Source organism: Haemaphysalis longicornis, unplaced genomic scaffold, assembly GCF_048455015.1.
Source record: "Haemaphysalis longicornis isolate Haplotype H1 unplaced genomic scaffold, Haemaphysalis longicornis Haplotype H1 scaffold_11, whole genome shotgun sequence".
Classification (NCBI taxonomy): Eukaryota; Metazoa; Arthropoda; class Arachnida; order Ixodida; family Ixodidae; genus Haemaphysalis; species Haemaphysalis longicornis.
In genome coordinates this window covers 57,398,831-57,415,005 of record NW_027526214.1, presented here as the reverse complement: position 1 = coordinate 57,415,005, position 16,175 = coordinate 57,398,831, and the positions used below count along the sequence as shown (strand labels likewise).

Here is a 16,175-nt window from a genome sequence, read left to right as displayed (position 1 = left end):
CGTGTGAAAGAAAGAAAGATAAACACGTGCCCAGAGTGGGGACCGAACCCACGCCTTTCGATTAGGCCTCGAATGCCTTACCAATTCGGCTATCTGTGTGACTGTGCTCTCCTTCACTTTCTGCGGTATATGTATTTACTGAATCTGCATCGGACGCTTGAGGGTGGTAGCCAGCGCCACTCAGACTATATGGGGAGAAAGGTACCTTCATTTCATCCCTCGGGGCGTGACTCGAAAGTTTACAGCCTGTCATGAGCGGGTAACCTGAGGAAATCCCTCTTATGCTACCTTGGCATCAAGGCTGCCAGAACCGAGGCCATCGCTGAGCTATCACAAGATAATAGGGTTTGGAAATCAGGGGCTCGTTAGGAAATACAGAAACCAATGCTGGCAGTCTACAACACCAAAGAAGGCATAGGGGAATGGTTAGAATATTTTTTTTACCGTTAGCGATGTTACACTGTTTTTTAATAATTTACGTGACAAAGAATGAAAGAAAAACACGCGCCCGGAGTGGGGACCGAACCCACGTCTTTCGATTAGATGTCGAATGCCTTTCCAATTCGTCTATCTGAGCGACTGTATTCTCCTTCACTTTCTGGGGTATTTATATTTACTACATCTGTATCTGACGCTTTAGGGTGGTAGCCAGCGCCACTCAGACTACACGGGGAGAAGGCGACCTTCTTTTCAACCCGCGGGGCGTGACTCCGACGTCTACAGCACGTCATGAGCGGGTAACTGGCGGAAAACACTCTTATGCTAACTTGGCATCAAGGCTGCCAGAACCAAGGCCTTCGCTAAGCTATCGCATGATAATATGGCTTGGCAATGAGGGGCTAGTTAGAAAATACAGAAAGAAATGCGGCAGTCTGCAACACCAAAGAAGACATAGGGCAATGGTTAGACTATTTTTTTACCCTTAGTGATGTTACATTGTTTTTTAATAATTTACGTGAGAAAGAAAGAAAGAAAAACACGCGCCCAGAGTGGGGACCGAACCCAAGCCTTTCGATTCGGTCTCCAATGCCTTACCAATTCGGCTAACTGGGCGACTGTGTTCTCCTTCACTTTCTGGGGTATATGTATTTAATACATCTGTATCTGATCCTTGAGAATGGTAGCCAATGCCACTCAGACTACACGGGAAGAAGGGGATCTTCTTTTCAACCCACGGGGCGTGACTCGAACTTCTACAGCCTGTCATGAGCGGGTAACTGGCGGAAAACACTCTTACGCTAGCTTGGCATCACGGCTGCCACAACCGAGGCCGTCGCTAAGCTTTTGCAAGATAATATGGTTTGGAAATGAGGGGCACGTTAGGAAATACAGAAAGAAATGCCGGCAGTCTACAACACCAAAGATGGCATAGGAGAAGGGTTAAACAATTGTTTTTACTTTTAGTGATGTTACATTGTTTTTATTAATTTACGTGAGAAAGAAACAAAGAAAAACACGCGCCCAGAGTCGGGGCCGAACCCACGCCTTTCGATCAGATCTCGAATGCATTACCAATTCGGCTAACTGGGCGACTGTGTTCTCCTTCACTTTCTGGGGTATTTATATTTACTACATCTGTATCTGATGCATGACGGTGGTAGCCGGCACCACTCAGACTACACGGGGATAAGGGGACCTTCTTTCCAAACCCTGGGGCTTGACTTGAAGGTCTACAGCCTGTCATGAGCGGGTAATTGGCGGAAAACCCTCTCATGCTACCTTCGCATCAAGGCTGCCAGAACCGAGGCGCTCGCTAAGCAATCTCAAAATAATATGGTTTGGAAATGAGGGGCTCGTTAGAATATACAAACAGAAATGCGGCAGTCTACAACACCAAAGAAGGCATAGGGAAATGATTGGACTATTTTTTTAAACTTAGTGATGTTACATTCTTTTTTATTAATTTACGTGAGAAAGAAAGAAAAACATGCGCCCAGAGTGGGGACAGAACCCACGCCTTTCGATTAGTTGTCGAATGCCTTACCAATTCGGATATCTGGGCGACTGTGTTCTCCTACACTTTCTGGGGTATGTATATTAACTACATCTGTATCTGATGCATGACGGTGGTAGCCAGCACCAGTATGATTACAAGGGGAGAAGGGGACCTTCTTTTCAACCCCCGGGGCGTGACTCGAAGGTCTACAGCCTGTCATGCGCGGGTAACTGGCGGAAAACACTCTTATGCTAGCTTGGCATCACGGCTGCCACCACCGAGGCCCTCGCTAAGCTTTTGCAAGATAACATGGTTTGGAAATGAGGGGCTCGTTAGGAAATACAGAAAGAAATGCAAGCAGTCTACAACACCAAAGAAGGCATAGGAGAAGGGTTAAACAATTGTTTTTACTTTTAGTGATGTTACATTGTTTTTATTAATTTACGTGAGAAAGAAAGAAAGAAAAACGCGCCCAGAGTCGGGGCCGAACCCACGCCTTTCGATTATATCTCGAATGCCTTACCAATTCGGCTAACTGGGCGACTGTGTTCTCCTTCCCTTTCTGGGGTATATGTATTTACTACGTCTGTATCTGATGCTTGAGAATGGTAGCCAACGCCACTCAGACTACGCGGGAAGAAGGGGACCTTCTTTTCAACCCACGGGACGTGACTCGAATGTCTACGGCCTGTCATGAGCGGGTAACTGGCGGAAAACACTCTTATGCTAGCTTGGCATCACGGCTGCCAGAACCGAGGCCCTCGGTAAGCTATCGGAAGAAAATATGGTTTGGAAATGAGGGGCTCCTTAGAAAATCCAGAAAGAAATGCGGTAGTCTACAACACCAAAGAAGGCTTAGGGCAATGATTGGAATATTTTTTTTACCCTTAGTGATGTTGCTTTGTTTTTTGTACTTTTACGTAGGAAAGAAAGGAAGAAAAACACGCCCCCAGAGTGGGGACCGAACCCAAGCCTTTCGATTAGTTCTCGAATTCTTTGCCAATTCGGCTATCTGGGCGATTCTGATCTTCTTCTTTTTCTGGGGTATTTATATTTACTACATCTGTATCTAACGCTTGAGTGTGGTAGCCAGCACCACTCAGAATACACAAGGAGAAGGGGACCTTCTTTTCATGCCCCGCGGCGTGACTCGAACGTCTACAGCCTGTCATGAGCGGGTAACTGGCGGAAAACCCTCTTATGCTACCTTGGCATCAAGGCTGCCAGAACCGAGGCCCTCGCTAAGCTATCACAAGATAATATGGTTTGGAAATGAGGGGCTCGTTAGGAAATACAGAAAGAAAAGCCGGCAGTCAACAACCACAAAGACGGAATAGGGGAATGGTTAGAATATTTTTTTTTTACCGTTAGGGATGTTACAGTGAAGATCGTTTCCCCGAAGTCCGGTGTCGATCAGGAACCCAATCGCCCGGGCTCCGGTTGATTTGGCAGGAGGCTGGCTGGGTGATGGTGTTGAAGTTCTTGGAGATGGCGGTCGAATTGACGAACTCGAGGCGTTGAAGTTGATTAAGTAAAACGGGAGTTTATGTACAGCTATTTGCAGTATAAAAACTGGGTACATGAGAAATGAAAAGAAAAACTTCAAACTTCAGCTTGAAGCTAGCTCCGAGTGCGCACAAATCACTCGAGCTCCTCAACTTCGTCTAACTCTTCCTATTCTCGGAGCGTACACAAACCGCTCGAGAAACGACGGCCGAGACTCTGTCTCGCCGCAAGTTCCGTCTAGTTGCCCGGTGCGGCGCTGCACCCTGAACCTCCGACGCGATCTTAACTTCGACTAGGGGGCTCCTAAATCCCAACCTAGCGTTAACGGTCGAGACTCCTTGTCTCGCCGGGAACTGCCAGCTCAGCGCTCAGACGAGAACCCCTTCCAACGGCCAAGTTAGGCCTTTTAAAACCTCGAGATCACCCTCTCTCGGGAAGGCCCCTGTAGCGTTCGTACACGCGTATGGGAGTGCCCGAATTCACGTAGACAGTTGTCACTCAGCACGTCACGGAACATTCAATGAGGCGCCGCTATCTCAGGTCAACGGACCGCCCGCGGGCCTGAAAACGCGTACGACCCCGAGGGATGAGCGCGAAAGACGCGACTGTGCGTCATGCTGACCAGGACGCGACAACAATAGAGACACGCCGGTAATCCCAGCGGGTCCGGCAGGCGTTCCTGGAATCCGGCGCCGCCGTCTGCCCTCGCAATGGGGGATTATCCTTGAGGAATGCGAAGGGCCAGACAATCCGTCTCCCGCGCACGCCGCGACGAATTAGCGGTGGTTGCAGCGCAGTGTCGGCAGTGCTACGTCGCCAGACAGAGCGGCGCGTTCTCACGCGCAGCCCGGGCACTTGGCCGCTTACTCATAAGTGTACCTTACAGTTACATTGTTTTTTTATTAACTTGCGTAAGAAAGAAAGAAAGAAAAACCCGCGCCCAGGGTGGGGACCAAACCTACGCCTTTCAATTATTTCTCTAATTCTTTGCCAATTCGGCTATCTTTGCGACTGTGTTCTCCTTCACTTTCTGGGGTATTTATATTTACTATATCTGTATCTGATGCATGATGGTGGTAGCCAGCACCACTCAGACTACAAGAGGAGAAGGGGACCTTCTTTTGAACCCCCGGGGCATGACTCCAATGTCTACAGCCTGTCATGAGCGGGTAACTGGCGGAAAACACTCTCATGCTATCTTGGCATCACGGCTGCCAGAACCGAGGCCCTCCCTAAGCTATCGCAAGATAATATGGTTTGGAAATGAGGGGCTCGTTAGGAAATAAAGAAAGAGAAGCCGGCAGTCAACAACCCCAAAGACGGGATTGGGGAATGGTTAGAATATTTTTTTTTTACCGTTAGTGATGTTACATCGTTTTTTTATTAAGTTACGTGAGAAAGAAAGAAAGAAAAACACGCGCCCGGAGTGGGGACCGAACCCAAGCCTTTCGATTAGGTCTCGAATGTGTAACCAATTCGGCTATTTGGGCGTCTGTGCTCTCCTTCACTTTCGGGGGTATATGTATTTACTACATCTGTATCTGACGCTTGAGGGTGGTAGCGAGCGCCACTCAGACTACACGGGGAAAAGGGGACCTTCTTTTCAACCCCCGGGGCGTGACTCCAACGTCTACAGCCTGTCATGAGCGGGTAATCAGTGGAAAACCCTCTTATGCGACCTTAGCATCAAGGCTGCCAGAACCGATGCCCTCGCTAAGCTATCGCAAGATAATATGGTTTGGAAATGAGGGGCTCGTTAGAAAATACAGAAAGAAATGCGGCAGTCTACAACACCAAAGAAGGCATAGGGCAACGGTTAGACTATTTTTTACCCTTAGTGATGTTACATTCTTTTTTTAATTATTTTACGTCAGGACCAAACCCACGCCTTTCGATTTTACGTGGGGACCAAACCCACGCCTTTCGATTAGTTCTCGAATTCTTTGCAAATTCGGCTATCTGGGCGATTCTGATCTTCTTCTTTTTCTGGGGTATTTATATTTACTACATCTGTATCTAACGCTTGAGTGTGGTAGCCAGCGCCACTCAGACTACACAAGGAGAAGGGGACCTTCTTTTCATGCCCCGGGGCGTGACTCGAACGTCTACAGCCTGTCATGAGCGGGTAACTGGCGGAAAAAACTCTTTTGCTAACTTGGCATCACGGCTGCCGGAACCGAGGCCCTCCCTGAGCTATCGTAAGATAATATGGTTTGGAAATGAGGCGCTCGTTAGAAAATACAGAAAGAAATGCGGCAGTCTACAACACCAAAGAAGGCATAGGAGAATGGTTTTACAATTGTTTTTACCGTTAGTGATGTTGCATTATTTTTTACAATTTACGTGTTAAAGAAAGAAAGAAAAACACGCGCCCAGATTGGGGACCGAACCCACGCCTTTCGATTAGGCCTCGAATGCCTTACCAATTCGGCTATCTGTGCGACTGTGCTCTCCTTTACTTTCTGGGGTATATGTATTAACTCAATCTGCATCGGACGCTTGAGGGTGGTAGCCAGCGGCACTCAGACTACACGGGGAGAAAGGTACCTTCATTTCATCCCTCGGGGCGTGACTCGAACGTCTACAGCCTGTCATGCGCGGGTAACCTGCGGAAATCCCTGTTATGCTACCTTGGCATCAAGGCTGACAGAACCGAAGCCCTCGGTGAGCTATCGCAAAAAAATAGGGTTTGGAAATCAGGGGCTCGTTAGGAAATACAGAAACAAATGCCGGCAGTCTACAACATCAAAGAAGGCATAGGGGAATGGTTAGAATATTTTTTTTACCGTTAGTGATGTTACACTGTTTTTTTAATAATTTACGTGACAAAGAATGAAAGAAAATCACGCGCCCACAGTGGGGACCGAATCCACGCCTTTCGATTAGATCTCGAATGCCTTACAAATTCGGCTATCTGGACGACTGTGTTCTACACTTTTTGGGGCATTTACATTTACTACATCTGTATCTGACGCTTGAGAATGGTAGCCAATGCCACTCAGACTACACGGCAAGAAGGGGATCTTCTTTTCAACCCACGGGGCGTGACTCGAACGTCTACAGCCTGTCATGATCGGGTAACTGGCGGAAAACACTCTTATGCTAGCTTGGCATCATGGCTGCCAGAACCGAGAACCTCGCTAAGCTATCGGAAGATAATATGGTTTGGAAATGAGGGGCTCGTTAGGAAACACAGAAAGATATGCCGGCAGTCTACAACACCAAAGTAGGCATAGGAGAATGGTTAGACAATTGTTTTTATCGTTAGTGATGTTACATTATTTTTTTATAATTTACGTAAGAAAGAAAGAATGAAAAACGCGTACCCAGAGTGGGGACCGAACCCACGCCTTTCGATTAGATCTCGAATGCCTTACTAATTCGGCTATCTGGACGACTGTGTTCTACACTTTTTGGGGCATTTACATTTACTACATCTGTATCTGATGCATGATGGTGGTAGCCAGCACCACTATGATTACAAGGGGAGAAGGGGACCTTCTTTTCAACCCCCGGGGCGTGACTCCAAGTTCTACAGCCTGTCATGAGCGGGTAATTGGCGGAAAACCCTCTTATGCTACCTTTGCATCAAGGCTGCCAGAACCGAGGCCCTCGCTAAGCTATCGCAAGATAATATGGTTTGGAAATGAGGGGCTCGTTAGAAAATACAGAAAGAAATGCCGGCAGTCTACAACACCAATGAAGTCATAGGAGAATGGTTAGACAATTGTTTTTACCGTTAGTGATGGTACATTATTTTTTATAATTTACGTGTAAAAGAAAGAAAGAAAAACACACCCCCAGAGTGAAGACCGAACCCACGCCTTTCGATTAGGCCTCGAATGCCTTACCAATTCGGCTATCTGGGCGACTGTGCTCTCCTTCACTTTCTGCGGTATATGTATTTACTACATCTGTATCGGACGCTTGAGAATGGTAGCCAACGCCACTCAGACTACACGAGGAGAAAGGTACCTTCATTTCATCCCCCGGGGCGTGACTCGAACGTCTACAGCCTGTCATGAGCGGGGAACTGGCGGAAATCCCTCTTATGCTACCTTGGCATCAAGGCTGCCAGAACCGAGGCCCTCCCTAAGCTATCGCAAGATAATATGGTTTGGAAATGAGGGGTTCGTTAGGAAATACAGAAAGAAAATCCGGCAGTCAACAACCTCAAAGACGGGATAGGGGAATGGTTACACTATTTTTTTTACCGTTAGTGATGTTACATTGTTTTTTATTAAGTTACGTGAGAAAGAAAGAAAGAAAAACACGCGCCCGTTGTGGGGACCGAATCCACGCCTTTCGATTAGATCTCGAATGCCTTACCAATACGGATATCTGGGAGACTGTGTTCTCCTACACTTTCAGGGGTATGTATATTTTACATCTGTATCTGATGCATGACGGTTGTAGCCAGCACCACTCAGACTACAGGGTGAGAAGGGGACCTTCATTTCAAGTCCCGGGGCGTGATTTGAACGTCTACAGCCTGTCATAAGTGGGTAACTGGCAGAAAACCCAATTATGCTACCTTGGCGACAAGGCTGCCAGAACCGAGGCCCTTGCTAAGCTATCGCAAGATAATATGGTTTGGAAATCAGGGGTCGTTAGGAAATACAGAAAAAAATGCCGGGAGTCTACAACACAAAAGAAGGCAAAGGGGAATGGTTACAATATTTTTTTTACCGTTAGTGATGATACATTGTTTTTTATTATTTATGTGAGAAAGAAAGAAAAACACGCGCCCAGAGTGGGGACAGAACCCACGCCTTTCGATTAGATGTCGAATGCCTTACCAATTCGGCTATCTGGGCGACTATGTTCTCCTTCACTCTCTGGGGTATTTATATTTACTACACCTGTATCTGACGCTTGAAGGTGGTAGCCAGGGCCACTCAGACTACGCGGGGAGAAGGGGACCTTCTTTTCAACCCCCGGGGCAGGACTCCATCGTCTACAGCCCGTCATGAGCGGGTAACTGGCGGAAAACACTCTTATGCTAGCTTGGCATCACGGCTGCCAGAACAGAGGCCCTCCCTAAGCTATCGCAAGATAATATGCTTTGGAAATGAGGGGCTCGTTAGGAAATACAGAAAGAAATGCCGGCAGTCTACAACACCAAAGAAGGCGTAGGGCAATGATTAGAATATTTTTTTTTACCCTTAGTGTTGTTACATTGTTTTTTAATTAATTTAGGTGAGAAAGAAAGAAAAACACGCGCCCAGAGTGGGGACCGAACCCACGCATTTCGATTAGTTCTCGAATACTTTACCAATTCGGCTATCTGGGCGACTGTGTTCTCCTTCACTTTCCGGGGTATTTATATTTACTACATCTGTATCTGACGCTTGAGGGTGGTAGCCAGCGCCATTCAGACTACACGGGGAGAAGGGGACCTTCTTTTCAACACCCCCCGGGCGTCACTCGAACGTCTACAGCCTGTCTTGAACGGGTAACAAGTGGAAAACCCTCTTACGTTACCTTGGCATCAAGGCTGCCAGAACCGATGCCCTGGCTAAGCTCTCGCAAGATAATGCGGTTTGGAAATGAGGGGCTCGTTAGGAAATACAAAAAGAAATGCCGGCAGTCTACAACACCAAAGAAGCCATAGGGCAATGGTTAGAATATTTTTTTACCCTTAGTGATGTTACATTGTTTTTTTTATTATTTACGAGAGAAAGAAAGAAAAAAACGCGCCCAAAATGGGGACCCAACGCACGCCTTTCGATTAGATCTCGAATGCCTTACCAATTCGGCTAACTGGGCTACTGTGTTCTCCTTCACTTGCTGCGGTATATGTATTTACTACATCTGTCTCTGACGCTTGAGAATGGTAGCCAACGCCACTCAGACTACACGAAGAGAAGGAGACCTTCTTTTCAACACCCCCCGGGCGTCACTCGAACGTCTACAGCCTGTAATGAGCAGGTAACTGGTGGAAAACCCTCTTATGCTATCTTGGTATCAAGGCTGCCAGAACAGAGTCCCTCGCTAAGCTATCACAAGATACGGTGGTTTGGAAATGAGGGGCTCATTAGGAAATACAGAAACAAATGCCGGCAGTCTACAACACCAAAGAAGGCATAGGGCAATTGTTAGACTATTTGTTTACCGTTAGTGATGTTACATTGTTTTTTTATTATTTTACGTCAGAAAAAAGAAAGAAAAACACGCGGCAGTGTGGGGACCAAACCCACGCCTTTCGATTAGATGTCGAATGCTTTACCAATTCGGCTATTTAGGCGACTGTGTTCTCCTTCACTTTCTGGGAAATAAATATTTACTACATCTGTATCTAACGCTTGAGTGTGGTATTCAGCGCAACTCAGACTACACAGGAAAAAGGGGACCTTCTTTTCTACCCCCGGGGATTTACTCGAACGTCTACAGCCTGTCACGAGCGGGTAATTGGTGGAAAACCTATTAGGCACACCTTGGCATCAAGGCTGCCAGAACCGAGGCCCTCTTTAAGCTATCGCAAGATAATATGGTTTGGAAATGAGGGGCTCGTTACGAAATAGAGAAAGAAATGCCAGCAGTCTACACACCAAAGAAGGCATACGGCATGGTTAGACTATTTTTTTTTACCGTTAGTGCTGTTACATTGTTTTTTTTAATTAATTTACGTGAGAAAGAAAGAAAGAAAAACACGCGCCCAGAGTGGGGACCGATCGCACACCTTTCGATTAGGTCTCGAATGCCTTAGAAATTCGGGAAACTTGGCGACTGTGTTCTTCACTATCTGGGGTATATGTATTTACTACATCTGTATCTGACGCTTGAGAATGGTAGCCAGCACCACTCAGACAACACGGGGAGAAAGGTACCTTCATTTCATCCCCCGGGGCGTGACTTGAACGTCTACAGCCTGTCATGAGCGGGTAACTGGCGGAAATCCCTCTTATGCTACCTTGGCATCAAGGCTGCCAGAACCGAGGCCCTCGCTAAGCTATCACAAGATAATGTTGTTTGGAAATGAGGGGCTCGTTAGGAAATATCGAAAGAAGTGCCGGAAGTCTACAATGCCAAAGAAGGCATAGGGCAATGGTTAGACTATTTTTTTACCCTTAGTGATGTTACATTGTTTTTTAATTATTTTACATGACAAAGAAAGAAAGAAAAACACGCGCCCAGAGTGGGGACCGAACCCACGCCTTTCGATTAGATGTCGAATGGCTTACCAATTCGGCTATCTGGGCGACTGTGTTCTCCTTCACTTTCTGGGGTATTTATATATACTACATCTGTATCTGACGCTTGAGGGCGGTAGCCAGCGCCACTCAGACTGCACGGGGAGAAGGGGACCTTCTTTTCAACCCCCGGGGCGTGACTCGAAGGTCGACAGCCTGTCATGTGCGGTTAATTGGCGGAAAACCCTCTTATGCTACCTTCGCATCAAGGATGCCAGAACCGAGGCCCTCGCTAAGCTATCGCAAGATAATATGGTTTGGAAATGAGGGGCTCGTTAGAAAATACAGAAAGAAATGCGGTAGTCTACAACATCAAAGAAGGCATAGGAGAAGGGTTTGACAATTGTTTTTAACGTTAGTGATGTTACAATATTTTTACAATTTACGTGTGAAAGAAAGAAAGATAAACACGGGCCCAGAGTGGGGACCGAACCCACGCCTTTCGATTAGGCCTCGAATGCCTTACCAATTCGGCTATCTGGGCGACTGTGTTCTCCTTCACTTTCTGGGGTATTTATATATACTACATCTGTATCTGACGCTTGAGGGCGGTAGCCAGCGCCACTCAGACTGCACGGGGAGAAGGGGACCTTCTTTTCAACCCCCGGGGCGTGACTCGAAGGTCGACAGCCTGTCATGTGCGGTTAATTGGCGGAAAACCCTCTTATGCTACCTTGGCATCAAGGCTGCCAGAACCGAGGCCATCGCTGAGCTATCGCAAGATAATAGGGTTTGGAAATCAGGGGCTCGTTAGGAAATACAGAAACCAATGCTGGCAGTCTACAACACCAAAGAAGGCATAGGGGAATGGTTAGAATATTTTTTTTACCGTTAGCGATGTTACACTGTTTTTTAATAATTTACGTGACAAAGAATGAAAGAAAAACACGCGCCCGGAGTGGGGACCGAACCCACGTCTTTCGATTAGATGTCGAATGCCTTTCCAATTCGTCTATCTGAGCGACTGTATTCTCCTTCACTTTCTGGGGTATTTATATTTACTACATCTGTATCTGACGCTTGAGGGTGGTAGCCAGCGCCACTCAGACTACACGGGGAGAAGGCGACCTTCTTTTCAACCCGCGGGGCGTGACTCCGACGTCTACAGCACGTCATGAGCGGGTAACTGGCGGAAAACACTCTTATGCTAACTTGGCATCAAGGCTGCCAGAACCAAGGCCTTCGCTAAGCTATCGCATGATAATATGGCTTGGCAATGAGGGGCTAGTTAGAAAATACAGAAAGAAATGCGGCAGTCTGCAACACCAAAGAAGACATAGGGCAATGGTTAGACTATTTTTTTACCCTTAGTGATGTTACATTGTTTTTTAATAATTTACGTGAGAAAGAAAGAAAGAAAAACACGCGCCCAGAGTGGGGACCGAACCCAAGCCTTTCGATTCGGTCTCCAATGCCTTACCAATTCGGCTAACTGGGCGACTGTGTTCTCCTTCACTTTCTGGGGTATATGTATTTAATACATCTGTATCTGATGCTTGAGAATAGTAGCCAATGCCACTCAGACTACACGGGAAGAAGGGGATCTTCTTTTCAACCCACGGGGCGTGACTCGAACTTCTGCAGCCTGTCATGAGCGGGTAACTGGCGGAAAACACTCTTACGCTAGCTTGGCATCACGGCTGACAGAACCGAGGCCCTCGCTAAGCTATCGCAAGATGATATGGTTTGGAAATGAGGGGCTCGTTAGGAAATACAGAAAGAAAATCCCGCAGTCAACAACACCAAAGTAGGCATAAGAGAATCGTTAGACAATCGTTTTTATCGTTATTGATGTTACTTTATTTTTTATAATTTACGTAAGAAAGAAAGAAAGAAAAATGCGTACCCAGAGTTGGGACCGAACCCACGCGTTTCGATTAGATCTCGAATGCCTTACCAATTCGGCTATCTGGGCAACTGTGTTCTACACTTTTTTTGGTATTTATATTTACTACATCTGTATCTGATGCATGGCGGTGGTAGCCAGCACCACTATGATTACAAGGGGAGAAGGGGGCCTTCTTTTCAACCCCCGGGGCGTGACTCGAATGTCTACAGCCTGTCATGAGCGGGTAATTGGCGGAAAACCCTCTTATGCTACCTTCGCATCAAGGCTGCCATAACCGAGGCCCTCGCTAAGCTATCGCAAGATAATATTGTTTGGAAATGAGGGGCTCATTAGAAAATACAGAAAGAAATGCCGGCAGTCTACGACACCAAAGTAGGCATAGGGGAATGGTTAGAATATTTTTTTTTTACCGTTAGTGATGTTACACTGTTTTTAATAATTTACGTGACAAAGAATGAAAGAAAAACGCGCCCAGAGTGGGGACCGAATCCACGCCTTTCGATTAGATGTCGAATGTCTTTCCAATTCGGCTATCTGGGCGACTGTGTTCTCCTTCACTTTCTGGGGTATTTATATTTAATACATCTGTATCTGACGCTTGAGGGTGGTAGCCAGCGCAACTCTGACTACACGGGGAGAAAGGAACCTTCTTTTCAACCCCCGGGGAGTGACTCCAACGTCTACAGCCTGTCATGAGCGGGTAAAAGGCGGAAAACACTCTTATGCTACCTTGGCATCACGGCTGCCACAACCGAGGCCCTCGCTAAGCTTTTGCAAGATAATATGGTTTGGAAATGAGGCGCTCGTTAGGAAATACAGAAAGAAATGCCGGCAGTCTACAACACCAAAGATGGCATAGGAGAAGGGTTAAACAATTGTTTTTACTTTTAGTGATGTTACATTGTTTTTATTAATTTACGTGAGAAAGAAACAAAGAAAAACACGCGCCCAGATTAGGGGCCGAACCCACGCCTTTCGATCAGATCTCGAATGCATTACCAATTCGGCTAACTGGGCGACTGTGTTTTCCTTCACTTTCTGGGGTATTTATATTTACTACATCTGTATGTGATGCATGACGGTGGTAGCCGGCACCACTCAGACTACACGGGGATAAGGGGACCTTCTTTCCAAACCCTGGGGCTTGACTTGAAGGTCTACAGCCTGTCATGAGCGGGTAATTGGCGGAAAACCCTCTCATGCTACCTTCGCATCAAGGCTGCCAGAACCGAGGCGCTCGCTAAGCAATCTCAAAATAATATGGTTTGGAAATGAGGGGCTCGTTAGAATATACAAACAGAAATGCGGCAGTCTACAACACCAAAGAAGGCATAGGGAAATGATTGGACTATTTTTTTAAACTTAGTGATGTTACATTCTTTTTTATTAATTTACGTGAGAAAGAAAGAAAAACATGCGCCCAGAGTGGGGACAGAACCCACGCCTTTCGATTAGTTGTCGAATGCCTTACCAATTCGGATATCTGGGCGACTGTGTTCTCCTACACTTTCTGGGGTATGTATATTAACTACATCTGTATCTGATGCATGACGGTGGTAGCCAGCACCACTATGATTACAAGGGGAGAAGGGGACCTTCTTTTCAACCCCCGGGGCGTGACTCGAAGGTCTACAGCCTGTCATGCTCGGGTAACTGGCGGAAAACACTCTTATGCTAGCTTGGCATCACGGCTGCCACCACCGAGGCCCTCGCTAAGCTTTTGCAAGATAACATGGTTTGGAAATGAGGGGCTCGTTAGGAAATGCAGAAAGAAATGCAAGCAGTCTACAACACCAAAGAAGGCATAGGAGAAGGGTTAGACAATTGTTTTTACTTTTAGTGATGTTACATTGTTTTTATTAATTTACGTGAGAAAGAAAGAAAGAAAAACGCGCGCCCAGAGTCGGGGCCGAACCCACGCCTTTCGATTATATCTCGAATGCCTTACCAATTCGGCTAACTGGGCGACTGTGTTCTCCTTCCCTTTCTGGGGTATATGTATTTACTACATCTGTATCTGATGCTTGAGAATGGTAGCCAACGCCACTCAGACTACGCGGGAAGAAGGGGACCTTCTTTTCAACCCACGGGACGTGACTCGAATGTCTACGGCCTGTCATGAGCGGTTAATTGGCGGAAAACCCTCTTATGCTACCTTCGCATCAAGGATGCCAGAACCGAGGCCCTCGCTAAGCTATCGCAAGATAATATGGTTTGGAAATGAGGGGCTCGTTAGAAAATACAGAAAGAAATGCGGTAGTCTACAACATCAAAGAAGGCATAGGAGAAGGGTTTGACAATTGTTTTTAACGTTAGTGATGTTACAATATTTTTACAATTTACGTGTGAAAGAAAGAAAGATAAACACGGGCCCAGAGTGGGGACCGAACCCACGCCTTTCGATTAGGCCTCGAATGCCTTACCAATTCGGCTATCTGGGCGACTGTGTTCTCCTTCACTTTCTGGGGTATTTATATATACTACATCTGTATCTGACGCTTGAGGGCGGTAGCCAGCGCCACTCAGACTGCACGGGGAGAAGGGGACCTTCTTTTCAACCCCCGGGGCGTGACTCGAAGGTCGACAGCCTGTCATGTGTGGTTAATTGGCGGAAAACCCTCTTATGCTACCTTGGCATCAAGGCTGCCAGAACCGAGGCCATCGCTGAGCTATCGCAAGATAATAGGGTTTGGAAATCAGGGGCTCGTTAGGAAATACAGAAACCAATGCTGGCAGTCTACAACACCAAAGAAGGCATAGGGGAATGGTTAGAATATTTTTTTTACCGTTAGCGATGTTACACTGTTTTTTAATAATTTACGTGACAAAGAATGAAAGAAAAACACGCGCCCGGAGTGGGGACCGAACCCACGTCTTTCGATTAGATGTCGAATGCCTTTCCAATTCGTCTATCTGAGCGACTGTATTCTCCTTCACTTTCTGGGGTATTTATATTTACTACATCTGTATCTGACGCTTGAGGGTGGTAGCCAGCGCCACTCAGACTACACGGGGAGAAGGCGACCTTCTTTTCAACCCGCGGGGCGTGACTCCGACGTCTACAGCACGTCATGAGCGGGTAACTGGCGGAAAACACTCTTATGCTAACTTGGCATCAAGGCTGCCAGAACCAAGGCCTTCGCTAAGCTATCGCATGATAATATGGCTTGGCAATGAGGGGCTAGTTAGAAAATACAGAAAGAAATGCGGCAGTCTGCAACACCAAAGAAGACATAGGGCAATGGTTAGACTATTTTTTTACCCTTAGTGATGTTACATTGTTTTTTAATAATTTACGTGAGAAAGAAAGAAAGAAAAACACGCGCCCAGAGTGGGGACCGAACCCAAGCCTTTCGATTCGGTCTCCAATGCCTTACCAATTCGGCTAACTGGGCGACTGTGTTCTCCTTCACTTTCTGGGGTATATGTATTTAATACATCTGTATCTGATGCTTGAGAATGGTAGCCAATGCCACTCAGACTACACGGGAAGAAGGGGATCTTCTTTTCAACCCACGGGGCGTGACTCGAACTTCTGCAGCCTGTCATGAGCGGGTAACTGGCGGAAAACACTCTTACGCTAGCTTGGCATCACGGCTGACAGAACCGAGGCCCTCGCTAAGCTATCGCAAGATGATATGGTTTGGAAATGAGGGGCTCGTTAGGAAATACAGAAAGAAAATCCCGCAGT

General features: G+C 46.8%; 2 non-coding genes across 2 annotated transcripts; both read right to left on the bottom strand.

The window, feature by feature from the left end:
- Window positions 1-11,047: 11,047 nt before the first annotated feature.
- Trnar-ccu (transfer RNA arginine (anticodon CCU)) lies at window positions 11,048-11,119 on the bottom strand. Its single transcript has one exon. It is a non-coding gene; the product is annotated as a tRNA-Arg (tRNA).
- A 3,734-nt stretch (window positions 11,120-14,853) lies between these two features.
- Trnar-ccu (transfer RNA arginine (anticodon CCU)) lies at window positions 14,854-14,925 on the bottom strand. Its single transcript has one exon. It is a non-coding gene; the product is annotated as a tRNA-Arg (tRNA).
- Window positions 14,926-16,175: the final 1,250 nt, after the last annotated feature.